Source organism: Dromaius novaehollandiae, chromosome Z, assembly GCF_036370855.1.
Source record: "Dromaius novaehollandiae isolate bDroNov1 chromosome Z, bDroNov1.hap1, whole genome shotgun sequence".
Taxonomy (NCBI): Eukaryota; Metazoa; Chordata; class Aves; order Casuariiformes; family Dromaiidae; genus Dromaius; species Dromaius novaehollandiae.
Window position 1 is genome coordinate 30,262,454 of NC_088132.1, and position 15,498 is coordinate 30,277,951.

The 15,498-nt window shown below is 44.0% G+C and overlaps 1 long non-coding RNA gene across 3 annotated transcripts; it reads left to right on the forward strand.

Moving 5' to 3' along the window:
- Position 1: 1 nt before the first annotated feature.
- On the forward strand, positions 2–11,424 carry LOC135324707 (uncharacterized). 3 transcript variants are annotated; one of them, XR_010386002.1, is made up of 4 exons: positions 2–1,437; positions 2,458–2,528; positions 4,826–5,007; positions 9,427–11,424. It is a non-coding gene; the product is annotated as an uncharacterized LOC135324707 (long non-coding RNA). The 3 variants fall into 3 exon arrangements; XR_010386003.1 differs by having other exon boundaries at positions 10–61; XR_010386001.1 differs by lacking the exon at positions 2–1,437 and having other exon boundaries at positions 2,150–2,528.
- Positions 11,425–15,498: the final 4,074 nt, after the last annotated feature.

Sequence of the window (15,498 nt, forward strand, 5' to 3'; positions counted from 1 at the left end):
CCGTGGAAGCTGATTCTTCTCAAATTTGGTGAAGTCCATCTCGGCAGGTTGCCGGCAGCAGGTCTGAGTACTGCTCGCATTTCTGCGGGCCGTGATTTGGGTCCGAAAGAGGCTGGGGCCTTGTGCCGGGCCTCCGCTCAGCTCGCCCCCGGTGACCCGGCTGAAAGGCTGCCCCGGCTGCAGCGGTGGCTCTTCCCTTCGGTGGGGATGGGGCTGCATGTCGCGCCTCGTGTTTCCTAGGGATGGGGCTTCATCACCGCGTCCGTGCTCTTGCTGCTGGGTTGCCATCCAGGCAGGAGCCTCCCAGTGACTCCTGCCTTTTAGCGTTTGATAAAACGTGAAAACGAATCGTTCATGCCATGGCAAAACAGGGTTTTATCCTCTCCAAAGTGAAAGATGCCCCCCTCCTATTAAACCGTAACCACCTTTCGCATTTTGTAACTCCGACTCTGAGACCTTCCACAGTCCTTCCACTGTTTTCACTCATCGCTACTTGACCAGACTCCCAGAGAAATCAAAACCCTTATTAGCAAATGTGTTGATCAGATAAGCTTGGATGCTAAAAAAATGACAGCATATATCTGGCCAAAGTGGTATTTACTGCCATTTTTGTTCAGTGGGATCTGCCTGAGGAAATGCCTTTATTCACGCTCTGCGGATGGGGAATTGGGGCACAGGCTGCAAGTGCTGTCCACAATCACGCAGCGTGCTTGCGACTGAACGGGGGGTGAATTTTTCCTGAAGAAATTATCAGGCAGAAATAAAATGCGCAAACAAAAGGCAATACTTTGTTCACACGATGCACAATTAAACAGGGGGAATTCATAGAAGGCCAGAAGTGTGCATGGATTCAGTGAGGGATCAGACAACGCCTCGGGGGGGGGGAGGGAAGCATCGGGAGCTGTAAAATACAAAAATGAACATACAACCTCCAGTTTAGTAACTTCCTGAACCACAGGAAGCTGGGAGCTCAGTTTTAGCAGAGAAGTTACTACACTTCACTATTTTTTTGCCCAGTTCTCAACTTCTAGTAGCCACTGTCAGAGCTCAGAATCTGGGCTATATGGACTTTTGCCCTTCTCTCTCTATATATATATATATGTGTGTGTGTGTGTGTGCATATATGTGTGCATAAATGTACACACCTATTTATGTATCTATATATATCCATATATATATTTATATATGCATATGAACATACATGCACCTATGGATACACATACCTTACGGAGATATATATATATATATATATTCTTCTCTCTCTCTCTTTCTCTTATAAAATATCATTATCAGTCCAGGGCTCTTGAGCCCCTGCCCAATAGATTTCTCACAGGTGAGTCAAGTATTTGATGCAGCAGCCAGTGCTTTCCACAGGAGGAGCCACCGGCGGACTGAAGCAAAGAAAAGCGCCTCCGCACTGAGCAGCTCGTCTTTGGGGTGTGTTTGCTAGAGCAGGAGATGAGCGTGGCTCTGGGTGCTCAGCCTGGCACTGCGGTCGGCCGTCTGAGCACTGCGGGCTTGGATGGAGCCGGCCGGTCTCCAGCCAGCCTGCAGGGCAGGTGGGGATGACACAAGCAGTGCCGATCAGGCAAACCTCACGTTGCAATGCAGCAGTGCTGGGTGCAGTTTTGGTACTGACATTTTAAAACTCTGTGTTTAGAGGTCTCATGGTAAATACCTGCGGAGTTCAGTGGAGCCATCCTGGGTTGAGGCAGGAGCTCTGCAGCTGTGGCTCACCATGCCACGGACACACAGTATGCTCTGGTACAAGAACTTCTGTCCTTCCCAGCCTCTCTGGTCTCGTACTGTTGCTTTCCCTGCATCGTACAGGAACGCAAGCATCCAGCTTGCAGTTGCCTCCCACTTGGGAACACTATGAAGAAAGCTGTTCGTACTGAGCAGCCCTGAGGCCCATGGACATATGTATATTACATGAGCTCTGGTTTGGCCCAGAATAGTTAGAAGAGAGGCCCTGTCCTTTCCGCTCTTGGCCTGGGAAGTTAATTTTAAATTGAAGCTATGCTGTAGAGTGCAAATAGACAGTGCTTGTGTAGGTGGTTGAATTCAAGACGGCAGATATTTTTCTAGTTTGGATTATTTTTGCTTGTGCTGTGCTCCATTTTAGAGGGCTATCCGCGTTTGCCTGGCCCCTCTCCGACACTCTGCTGTTCTCGCTGTCCTCCAGTGGCTAAGCCCTCTCGATTTAATAGCTGCACTGCTCCTGCTTTCAGGATCCGAAGCCTTTACTCAATAGGAAACTGCAGTGCTCACGCCATGGTTTATTGGAGAGTACTCTGTGAAATGCCACACTAATGGAGCATAACTCTTTCTATGAACAGAGCCCAAAGAATTCTCTGTATAAACTCAGCTTGTTTTAAACTGTTTTTCTACCGTTGTCAAAACTCTCCTCCATGTTTTTCTTTCGATTGTAGTTTTTTCAGCTGTCCTTTTTTGCAGTGTGAAGCTAATGGATGATTACACGAGGAAAGAAACAGGCATCCTATGAGAGGTGGCAGAAAGGAACTCAGGTTTTTTTCATTTGTTCTGGTTTACCTCAAGCTACTCTTTGGGGTGTGATGTTTGGCTGGTTGCTCTCCCTCGCTGCCTCCCTTTCCCCTACTCCATCTTTTTGATGTGCATGGCATGTCCTACAACATAAAAGGAGCTGGTAGACCGGATAGATAGGAGAAGGATGCTGTGGACTTGATCTGGCAGAGTTTTCATGCACTGGGATTTCAGAGGAAAGGGAAATCTCTTCCCAAATTAATGTTTGGGGAAAAACTTAAAATAGGATAAGAACAACAGAATTCTTTCTTCTCCCCTCCCAACTGCAATGAAAACAGATGTTAAAAAAAAAAAAAAAGATTGGGGTCCAGATTTTCCTGTGTTGTGTGCATTATTCCTGATCACATCATTGCAGAACTCAAAAGCAAAACTGGCTAATAAAATAGCTAGGTTCCAGCTGAAAGGCAAACTCTGAACAAACAAAATAAAGTAAGTTAAAAGGAAATTAGATTCTAAAAAATTGGCTCTAAATAATTGGCTCATTTAAATAATTTAAAACATTTGTGTTATTTTGAGGAGATGTATTTGTCATGCTGTTTTTAGAAGTATGTGAAATTATAATTGAATGGAAATATAATTGAAATTATGTATCCCTTTAAGTGTCTGCAAAACATAAGACTGGATTTCATAGGTACAAAATGCCTATTTTCTCTTGCTCCCTTAACTGAAGTTGCTAAAACTGAGTGCCTCTGAAAATCATACCAAGCATTGAAGTACTCTTGGGCATCGTGAGGCATATCACCTCTTGCCACTTTTGTATTTGAGGAGTAAACAATGATGGTTAAAATTTGAAAGTTTAAATCAGAATAAGGCCACTATTATCAACCAATGTTGGATATAAATTTGGAAGAGGTGAATTTTCTCATTTGTTCTTTTTTAAATCAGTGGGTTCTCACTCTTAAAAGATTTATCTTTCAAGGTCTTCTCACTCTTGAGGGAATACCACATTCGGAAAGATTTCACTTAGTCAGGATGGTAGAGTCTTTACAAAAACAAGTGTTTTCAAGATATTTCCACTAATGTGGCCAAAATCTTTTGCTATAACTAGATGTGATTTGATATTTCCAAAAGCAAAGATGAAGCCTTGTCTTCATGCACTTTTGATGCAGCCTGACCTAGAAAATAACCAACCTTTCCACACCCTGTAACCTATCTTTTCTCTCACTGGGTTCATTTAATCTTTGATATTATAGGCAGAAATGAGCAATCTGATTAGCATGTACATCTTTTCAGACTTCAGATTTTCCTTAATATATCCCTGATCTACCCTGATTTGACATGCTAGTTAATGAATTAAATTGCAGTTACTCACATTTTAAAAATACAGTTTAAATCAAATGCGGGTGAAATTCTAGATGTGATCAGACCAGCCTCATTCATTTGAGGGACATGCTGATATGCTCCAAGGCCTATAAAGATGAGCTGCAGTGCCATCAGAACCCCACAAAGACTTTACATTTAATCCACTTTTGTGCTTTCATATTTCCTTCTTTGGCAAAGGTGAACGAAGATTTCCCCTCAGACTCTTTTCTGGTATTACATTGCCTGTACCATCCAAAGGGAGTTCAATAAGACAGATATGTTTTGTTGCACTATTTTTTCATTCAAGGATAGTATTGCTTAAAAATAATTTGCTTTTTTTAAATAAGTTATTTTCATTTCCCTTGTTAATGGACAATATGACCTTATCTGGATAAACAGTTTGTTTAACCAAAGCTCTGAGCACTGGGTTGGTGGTGGGGACACGGTCCAGCGATTCCCATGAGGGACTGGTGTGGCTAGAGCTGGGAACCGGAGGTGATAAGCAAGTAGGGGTGGCTTAGAGGAAAAAAGGTAGCAGTGGGCAGTCAGACTGGATGAAAAGACAATGAAGCTTGACAAAACCAGGATGAAAATAGCTACATGTGGAGGTAAATCACTCCCCTTCTGACAGCTTCCTGACCAGAAATTCACAGTTAATCACATCCAATGTGATGTGAAGGGAGGGAATAGAGCACGGTAACACGGCATGTACATACCTTTGCCTTCCTCTGTCATGGCTAATGAAGCCAGTTTCATGACAAAAGGGACTGTCAAATTGTAAAACTGAATGTTGGCAGAAGATACTCTTTTATGTGGTGCTTTAGGGAACTTGGGGGGGGGGGTGGGAGAAGGGAAAAAAACCTTGAATAGAAATAAATGGAAAATATTCACTGATATTCTATTTAACTGAGCTGTATCTATTCACTTTTATTTCTGTGCTTGTGTTTTTCAAAACAAGCTTGTGCTTGTGTATGTGGAAAGATCATTTGGCTCAGAAAACCTGACCCTGGAAGTTAGGAGGAGACCACTGGAGAAGAAACCGCTGTCACCAGTGAACCCACCCCCGCGGAGCTCTGGGCTGAGCTCTGATACCCTGTGGTCTCCGCATGGGCAGGAACAAGAGGACAACTTTGCTGTTAGGTACGTATAAAAATCAGAAACTGGGACACCTGTCTCAAAGCAGTGAGAGATGAACTGGCTTGTCCAAAGTACATACTGAATCCTTCTGCAAGCCAGGACTGCAGCCCACTGAACACTGGCTTTTGGGAGACAAGGCGTCAGACACTTCAGAGCAGGATGCACGTTAGTGCCGTGAGTGTCATACTGTCAGATGAAAAGGAAGACAACACAAACGGGGTGTTTTCTGTTGTTCCATTAGTGTTTCTTCCTTTCTATCCTCCGAGCCTCTCTCTGTCTCATTCTCCAGCTTCCTTCTTTCTGTCCCCATCTCACTCTCGCTTTCTCAGGTGGAAAATAGGATGAGGCCCCCTCAGTGTGTCTGTAAAACATTTTGGCTCCTCAGCTAATCTTTGACCGGACCTGACTGTGTCCCATTCAGTGAACAAGACGATTGGTTTCCAGTTAAACCTTTGGGATCCTAGGGCTTGGGAAGAATAACTCCAAGCATTGAATTTGGGAAAGCTTTATTAACAAGTTGAAAGTGAAAGAAAGGTAATAATTGCATTTAAACAATCAACCAAAGCAAAGCTCACCTCTGGGTTTATAAATTTGTAGGGAAGCCATAATTACAAGGGGCCCGTGTTGCTACATTGCATTTGCTTTGAAAACCAGACTGCCACCCTGCTCCCACTGGATGCATAATTGGGTCCTCATAGGCCTCTTGAATCAAAGTAGTGTTGCAGTAAGAGTTTATTTATCCAGTGCTCGTTAAAAGAGAAGCTGAATGGAATGAGAAAACTCCCACTTTGGGGACAGGATTAGATAGCCCTAGAGTATTCCTCCTCCCATGCCCTTTCAAGGTTTTTTGTTTCTAAATCTGCTCAGCAAGAAAAAGTAAATTGCCAGAAGTGAGATTAGTGAAGAATATTGTCCTTAGGACAATAAGGCTTTATTGCAAGGCTGGTATGAGATCCCTGCTTCAAAAAAACTACAAGACCCGGAGGTGTGTGAGCTCTTAATTGCCTACCTCTGATAAACTGGCAGTGGAAAAAAAAAAAAAAGAAAAATCCCATTCAGCCGTGAATTAGCCTGGATCAAGTCCACTTGCTAATCAGAGTTTAATGAGGATGCTGCTGGCCTTAACATATTCAAAATGTTCAAAACTGCCCTGCCTTCATGTCTGTGCAGCTACTATTTCCTCTCTGCTGTCACTTCTGCACACAGGCCCTCATGAATCTTTAGAGAAGATAATTATGTCTGGGACAGCCGTGGTAGGGAGAGCGGGAGAATATGCACCTCAGAAGGAGAGAAAATGTAAGGCTGAGAGTTACTCGACTAATTCATTCCCATATCATCCAAATTGTCTACGCCTCAGCTGCTGGAATAAATACCCTGATTTGCTCATTGTTAGTCAGACCCAGAGAGCTTGGATATATAGCAGGGTTTCTAATACAGTATCACAGTCAGCCTTTATCTGCCCTCCCTCTCAGGGCAGTCCGCAGGGGAGCTGTATGCACCAGCCCCGGGTTCAAGAATCACGGGTCAAACCGCTGGCAACTGCGGCAGCCATTTGCTGCTTAAACAACCCTAGAAAAGGACCAGGATCCATGCAAACAGAGTCGCTGTGCCAAAGGGCTCAACGGGCAAAGCCAACTGTTGTCGCCTGCCGTGAAGTCGGGGGAGGTACCCCACCGTAGCCGCGCCGGGGCTTTGTGCCTCCAGGACGCTGGAGGGCGCTGGCAGAGGCTGGCACCAGCAGGTACCGTTTGATCCCCGTTCCCCACTGCCCTTCCCGCTGCTCTAAGCTAGATACTATGACAGCACTGAATAAAAAAGTATCTGAGCAAAGAACCAGAGCACAGGGTTTGAATACTTTATGGACTCGATTTGGGATGTGAGACTACACAAGGCTATCAAAGCTTTTGTGCATACCTTTACGGCCATCCAAAGCATTATATGACAACCACATTGTGAGAGGCAGAGAGAAGACTGTAAAAAAACCAGAAAATATCTTTCACTGTTGGCCAACCCCATTAGAGCAGTCAGACACTGCTGATCAGTAAAGATGCTACTGAGTGCGGTTAAAGGGGGTCAGCTACATGCTACGTTATATTCAAAGCTTAGTTTATCCACAGTCTGTCCCGCAAAGTCTAATGTCTCTAACACATGGGTTATGAAGTTGTGAACCCTGTACACTGCAAAGCATGGGTTACCTGCAGCCCAGTTCACCTTGCTCTGGTTTTCTACCACTGCTGAGTCTGGTAGAGCAGATCTTGATTTGCAGCAATGCAAACGAGAGGAAAATCAATTGCAGGAGACCAGAAGCAGCCTTTTAATACACAGCTTTTCCTGGCTATTGCAAAAAAATTGCGTTTACCAAGCTTCCTGTCTGTCTTTGTAGCACAGCTCATCAAGATCACTGGGAAAATATGAATTTGCTATAATCTGCCATGAATAATTCTTGTTGGGATTTTTGTTTAGACAGAATATTTTCATGGCTTTTGCTAATGTGTGGCCTCACATATCCAACACTGGTTTTAGCGCAAGTAATATGTTGAGGCAGGATATTATTCATTTAATGTTGGAACTATGTGGAAAACCCAAACTAAAGACAGCTGATTCCAGGCTTACTCACACGTACCATTTGTGTCATCCATTATGTAGTTAGAAAATTTTGAGTGCAACAGCATCACATACAGAGATCAATCTAATCAAATCTCTCTATGTTTTTTCCTTAAAACTAGAGGAATAATATCAGTCTGGAAGCAAATTAGGAATTTATTGACTTAAAGCACTAATATCTGATGCTAAAGAAGGCACTGTTCATATTGAACATACAAAGAATATTTGAACAACTAACTTGCTCAGTAATTAACAATTGCCTTGGTTAAACAATTTTTCTAGACATGAATGTTTTCTGTGAAAAGGCACTTTTAATCAAAAGGCCATTCTGCAAAAAAGGTCTTCAAATCAGTATCTTAATAGGTTGTTCCATGTAGGTGGAGTTAGCACCTCTCATGGGTAGTTCTTGTTAGACATTGTTGTCCTTGAGAAAAAGGCTTTGTCTTCAAAGAATGCTGGAGTGAGTATGGGCCAATACGACAGAAACATAATACAAATGGAATATAATGCAATCTCACCCTATCGCAAATAATGTTTTAGAGCAGGGAGGGAACTGAGGAAGGGAAAGGCAGGGAGAATTTATACTGTATTTGTTTACATATGCATAGATTTTACGCTGTGACAAATAATAACCTCAGAAATGCTGTGTAAAACCTGTGTAAAACCTGGATGGGTCACTGTTAGGCTGCTTCTTTCCTTGCTTGAAACTTTCATCAGCTTTAATCACTGACATGCTGGGATCACAGCACATCTTAAGTTATGCACATTAGTAAAGAAAAAGCAGCTACAGCTACATTTTTGAAGCTTTCACACATTTTGAAGCTTTTATGGTTCAGTTTTGCTTCTCTTGCTTACCAGCAGACACTCCTTGTCTGAGAATCTATGTATAGAAACATTTAGTGACTGGATCCTGGAAGAAATTATTTTAATATAATCTGGATCTAACTAGAATCTTTTTAAAATAGTACATGGCCCATACACCATTAAGAAGCAACAGCTTTCTTTCTAGCAAATAAAATGATCACATTTGATAATGCAGCTTTGATATAAAGAGGTCTAGGTAAAACCAGCCAGATAAAAAATATTTAGGTTTAAGAGTGCTGAAATGTTCCATCTGGACAGAAAATTCTTAAATGAAGCATTTAGACAATTCCAAAACATTTTTTGACATTTGCAAAATGAAATGTTTTGATATTTCTGAATATATCTTTTCTCTGCTTTTCATTCTGTACATTGTTTTGCCATTTTGACATTTTGCCTCAGTTCAGGACAAAACCAAATGCTAAAATATCCCTGCAGGAATAAATTCCAGTTTTGGACCGGGTCTGCTTCTGATAATGAACCATATGCAAAGTTGTTCAAGATGTTATGCATCTCAAAGAAACTTTGGTTCAGGTTTGAACTATAGCTGAAGGTTCAAAACTGTTCTTATTTTATCCAAATTACAAGGGAAAACTTGCCAATGACTTTAAAGATATAGAATCCTTTTGTTCCAGAATGATCTGCCAGAATTGGAAATTTATAATAAACCGCTAGAAGCTTTAAGGAACAGCCATAAAGTAAGATTTGTAAGACAAAGTATTCAGGCAGTGCAAGGTCATAATGAAACCCAGTGCTTGCGTTATAGCCGAAAAAGATGAATAATATTGGTAGAAGGTCAAGAGTGTAGTTCAAGGTCTAAATTACTCTCACGTAAATCCAGTTACAGGATGCTCAGGCACAAACTTTTCTCTGAGTGCTGAAAGACTATGCATTGCCCAGTCCAGGCTGGATTTGTGTTTATCTCTTTCTGCAAATACTCCGTTTGCCCGGAGACAGGTACATGGGGACAACGTGGAGGATGCCAAGGATGCCAAGCCGTCACTGGAGGCGTTGGACCTTACTGCTGTCTTATTTACCCCAGGAGCAACTGCCCCTGGAGCCAGGGACCCAGCTTTTTGCTCCTGGCGCGCTTTTTCGTGTCCATCCTGTGCGGGGCCCCTCAGCTGAGCGCTGGACGTCCCGTCGTGATGGGAAGTGGAGCGGCTGGGGCGCGCGGCCCTTCAGCTGCTTTGGGCTGTAGCGTGCAACGTGTTAAGCTGTGCAAAAAATGCGTATATCAAAGCAGCTCCTGGGCTGCCGGGGCGGCCTGGAATTTGTGACACGAAAAAGGTAGCGTAAAAAAACCCTTGGGCTCCTGGGAGGTGCGGGGGGTAATTTAATATCATCCTACTGGCATAAAATAAAGGCAAGTGCGAGGGAAAAGAGGCCCACGATTTACAGTAGACTTAGTAAGGCTGCGTGTGTTTAGAACAGGCTCGAAAGATGGGCAAAAGAAATGTTTCTAGAAGTTTCCTAAAAGGCAGCCTTTCTGCTTAGACAATTTTTCAAGGGCTTGGTAAGCAGGAATGAAACAATATTTTAAAAAGGAAATTTCCAAGTCACGAACTTCTTCTTTGAAGGCGTTTCCAGCTTCTCCGAAACTTAAAAAGGGGCTGTGTTCATTTCAAGTTTTGGGTGAAAATTTGGGTCAAGTTTCAAGATGGTTTCTCGACCTCTAATTACTATTATTAACACTCCTAAATGGGCTCTTTAGAAAACCCCTCGACTAAGGAGGGCTGGAGTGAGCTAATGAGTGTGAGAGGGAGAAGAAGGCCCTTGTCTGCATTTTAAATGCCTCGGCCTCGCTAATTGGGGACCAACGGCGAGTTCTTCCTCGGAGGGGAGAGACTTCAGGGGCAGGTGGGAGCAAGAACAATCATTTTTAGACCTGTCACTTTAAAATATACCCACTGCTGCTCTGACATGGCAGAGAGCGGATTTTTCAGCCACAATACGTAACTCTACCCTCCCTTTAGGCACTCGCAGGGCTTACTTGTTTTTGTTTTTCAAAAAATGAGCTGGGCAGGTTTTTCCAAGGTCTCACAGCTTTAATGAAGAATAACAATCTCTGATGATCCTGGCAACAGGAATCTTTTTTTTTTCCCAGACATAAACGAAGCGGCAGAGAGCCTTGTACCTACAGCTCTGTTATGTGTTAGACCGGCTGGGTCCCCACTGACGGTGCTGATCCAACTGGACACTCCCCCTGTCTTCCTGTATTTTTGTTTTCCCTCTTTCTGGTAAATACATTTTTGGATGCTGTTCCCTCTGTTGCATGCAGCATTCCCACCCTCAGGACCCACCCTCGTTTTTCTCCTCAGAGGATCTACAGCTGCACTGGTTTTATCCAGGGTGGGGAAGATTTTCAGTGCTTTGTTGCTGTAGAAGCCTATTTCAGTGATCAACACCTGAACACAGATGACAAACTCCATATTTTTCCTTCTGAATAAAGGGTGGAAAATGTATTTACAAGAACTAATATTTCTGCTTTCTGTTCCACAGGACTTTTGAAAGCGGTTGTACATGCTAATGTGCAACCTGATGAGTCCCTCTCGCACTTAGAAATGCAGGCTCACATATTAAACACATGAAAGCTCTGCAGATTGGGCTGTACCCAGTATTTTCAGAAGGCACTTCCAAGTCACGAACAACAGAGAATCAAAGTGACTCTCTGTTTCCAGGAACATTTTCTTCTTTCCATAAGCCAAGGAATCCAAAGACCTGAAATATTTTATTTTGACTGATATTTTGGCCAATTACTCTTTGTCTTGCAATTGCACATATATAGTCAATTCCACCCATGTGAAGCTGCACAAAGTTGAAGGATCACTCAGGGTCAACCCGAAACTCCATCTATCTGTGTATAATGCTTTTGCTGTCTGGCTGTATAGAGCTATTTTTATACCTTGTTCTGCTATTGCTTAAATAAAGAAATGCTCATTTATATGTGAAAAATTTGCTTCCATCTAGGAGAATACACTAATGCCAATGCAAAGCAACCTTGCCCACCCTTCTGTGTTCGTGAACTCCATTACTGTTAATGTGAGGAGGGAGCTGATGAAAATCATCAGTGTTGCAGCCTGGTCTTACAAAATAGTACTGACAAGGAGAATGGGAGCTTAGTTCAGCTCAGGTGTCTCAAAAACCACTTATCTTGCCGCTGATTACACAAGGTGCTGTGGCCCAGCCCTGCAGCTAAATATGCAGTTAGTTTTGCCAGTCATTGCACTGGTATTCTGACTCGCATGAGGAAGGATAGGGAAGAAGATGCTAGGGCTAGGAGGACTGATTTGCTTATTTGCTGTTATGGGGTGTTTCATAAGCTACAGCAGAAAGCACCTCCTGCTTTTTGTTTGCATGTGTTTACATTGCAGTGGAAGAAGCATCTGACTGGAGAAAAAATGGGAGCCAATGTGTGCTTTTTACGACATTATAAATGTAACCTTCCTCTCCAGCTAACAGCTCGATGGTGATGTGGTTGCTTGCTTTTCCCCTTCACTGGACAGGCTTTGCTCTCCTCCCCAGGCAGAAGCAGGCAGCTGTTTTCAGTATCAGTTCCAAAAGACAAACCTTGAAAGAAGTGCAAGGTGCCATCCTTGCACTCTGCCCGGGGATTATGAAAAGAATTGATCAGGAAAAAAGAAAAAACAAAGTAAGAAAAGCTGGCAGCTGCCTGCTACACATGAGCTATGCAGTCAGCCACTTGGAATGAACTTAAACAGCTTCAGAATAGGTCATATAAATGTATTCTCTCTTTTAAGTAGGTTTAAGCAAAAGCAGATTTCTGTTTCTCTTTCCCAACACGGTGCTGTGTGTGTGAAGCCAGGCGCAGAACAAGGGAACATATGGAAGTGGTTTTCCTTGGTGATAAACACGTGAGTGACTCTTCTCCTCAGACCTGCCGCTATTATAATAGCTCAGACATAAGTTGGGCACTAGATGTGGGCCATGAAGTAATCAAAGGATGGTTCACAAAATACATCCAGGTTCCTAAAAAATACTTATGCAGAGAACATGCTTTAATTTAGGTGGCCCTGTGCAGATGCTTATGAGCCTGTCGGGATGGGGCCAAAACTGGCCAGCCTCAAGTTTTCAGTGGCACCTACAGGGCAGAAGAAAGATGTGGATGGCTTTTTGCAAGCCTTCACCCCAGTTGCAGGCTTTGAGGTCGGAAGGGGCTGTCCTGCTTGCCCAGGCAGATCTCCTGCCCCCTCGCCAGGCCCGGGGCAGACCTCCTGGCCAAGGGGCAGCTCGTGCCCTGGCCAGGCTCTGCGGCTCCAGAGAGCCCAGGTGCTTTTGTGGTTGCGGAGGCCTTCATCTGTCAGCAAGTTCAGCACCGAGCACACGCTAGCTGGCTGTGGGGCGAAAAATGGGCCATGGAGCACTGCGTGTGGGAGCGTGAACTGGCTACAGCCGCTGCACCACAGTTGCACGTCTGCATGTCCTACAGCGAAAGCGGAGCTCTTGCTGCCCGGCCCGCTTGACCCTTCATGTGCGTTTGCAAGGGCAGCTGCCCAGCTCCGAGGCTGGACCGTGCCGAATGCTGGAGCGGTTTTCGGCGGAAGGACAGCCGTTCAGCTTGTGCCACCTGCTTCCCGAGCAGCAGCAGGGCCCCGACGCTTGCCAGCCTCTTGCTGGAAGGGCCCAAAGTCTCGGCTCCTGGCCGTAAGGAGCATGTCCGTGCACCTGCTGCTGGGCATCTGTGCGCACACAGGCCCTGATCGCAGACGCAGACGATCATGTAGAAACTCTGGCGTTACACTGCTGCATGGAAACTCGGCTTTTGGCGGCTCCAGTGTGCATATTTGCAGGTATGGCGTGGTTGAAAAGATGTTATATATCTCAGTTCACAAAGTTGTTTTTCAGAGCAGAGCTGTAAAACATTTGCAGAAAATTACATAAGAGAGAGAAAGACTGAAAAAGAGAGAGAAAGAAAGAGGAAGAAAGGGAGAAAGGAAAAAAGAGGAAGAAAAAGAGAGACAAAGAAAGAGAAAAAGAGTGAGAAAGAAAGAGAGAGAGAAAGAGAAAAAGAGAGAAAAAGAAAGAAACCGTCAGTATGTGAGAGTTGCTTTCAGAAATGAGAGACATCTGTTTGGGAAACGAAATCTGTCCAAAAAAATGAGGAGGGGGTAGGGGGAAAGGTGAAACATTGCCAGTGAAATAAAAGGAAATCTCCAACTTTCCCACAGAAATCTTAGTCGAACCGACACAGAAACAGAGGAGTTAGGAAGCGAGGATTTATTTGCAAAAGGGAGCCAAGGAAAAGATTGCCAGACAGAAAAAAGTGTCCGTGGAATCGTTAACACCGCAGGAGTCAGGGACGACGGTAACCAATCTCATCCAGCAGGTCTGGGTGCATTTCTGTTTGCTTTTCACGTTCTGTGAGGAGAGTGAGGGCTCTGGCAGACCCCAAGCGTGGAAGTTGTCCGTCCCCGGCGCTTCCCCGGGGCCGCGCAGGCTCCCAGGGTCGCTCCTCTCGTGAGGCAGGTTCTGCCTCTTCTTTGCCTGCTTTAGGCAGCGCTCCAGGCACAAAAACCTGCTGAAAACCAGCTCATCCCACCTCCGGTCCCCCACCATAGCAGCCCTACTGAGTGACCCCTCGCAGGAACACGTCTGAGGGAAGTGGGCTTTTCCAGGCTCTCTTTCTCCTTAGCAATCCCAGGCTGCCAGAGACCCTCTGAAAGCTGGCAGCCAGCACCGCATCGGCCGGCCCCTGTTATTCCGTGTGACGGGAGCCGGACCGGTTGCTGCACCGGGATGGGAGTAGGGGGCTGTACCGGCACTTTAGTCCCTCAGCTCCCCAGACTGTGCCAGATGAAATTCAACTTCTATCTGCATCAGAGCCCGCGGGTACTGTCATGATATAAACAGTAGATTAGAAGTGTGGTGTCCAACAAACATCCTCTGGATTTCTGTTTCTCCGGTGGGGCTGATTCCATCTTGTATTGACAGAAAGCTGACTGCCATAACAAATCTCCGGCACTGGGCAATTTGGGTATCCTGTTGTTACTTTCAGTAGTGAGGATTTTATAAGCATTCCTGTGAAAAACCCACCTGCTGTGGGGTTGCTTTCTTCTTCGTAGATCCACAATCTGGCTCCTTCTTTTGATTGAATTACTAGGCTTCAAAGAAAAAATGCACAGTAGAGTAGAGAGAGCCAGGAATCTTAGCGACAAAGAAAACAATTGGTATTACGGATGCATTGTAATACCTTTCTTTATTAGTAGTAATGCTTGGAAGAACATAATTGTTTTTAAGAACAGGTTGGTTTTTAATATCCTTCCTAAAATGACCTCAGAAATATGCAAAGGCTCCGTAACTTTGGCCTTACATTCTGTATAATTAAGGTGGCTAACAATTCAAAATAGACATTGTCATCATCTCAAAGCATGTAAAACATGGGTGGGGAAGACTGCAGAGAATTCTCGATCCTGATTCAGGCTCTGCTGTTGGCCAGAAAAGAATCTGGTGGGTATAAAAACTTTCAGAACTTCTTGGAAAATGAAAGTTTAAGTCATAATTAACACAGGAAAAAACAAACAAAAAACAATGTCCAAATGAGAAAAATATGGGGAAAATTCCAGTGTCTGTCCCTGCTTATGGCATTCCCACTTGCAAAACAGTTTTTCATTCCTTTCAGCAGGGAAGCATTTATAGTATATAAAGATGACATTAGTAATGAAAACCACCTTAAGGCGAAAAGAAAAAAAACAGAGGGAAAAAAAAGTGAAAATAACCAAACATCAGAAAACATAAGTGGAAAAAATACTTTTATGCAAGTTTTTCCTGAAAGAGACCAGAGTAGAAAACAAGCTAACATTTCAAAACTGGGCCTCGCAAATGTAGACCATTATTATTATTGCTTTATTAACATTAATCCGAACAAGTAGCATAGACTAGTGTTCTGTTTTAACTCACATAAAGGCAGTACCAGACTGACCTTCAAGATCAAGGACCCAAAGCTAATTCCTGACATTTTCCAACCCTTGTCAAGCACAGCCTGGCTGCAGGAGGGAACCTGATCTGTCA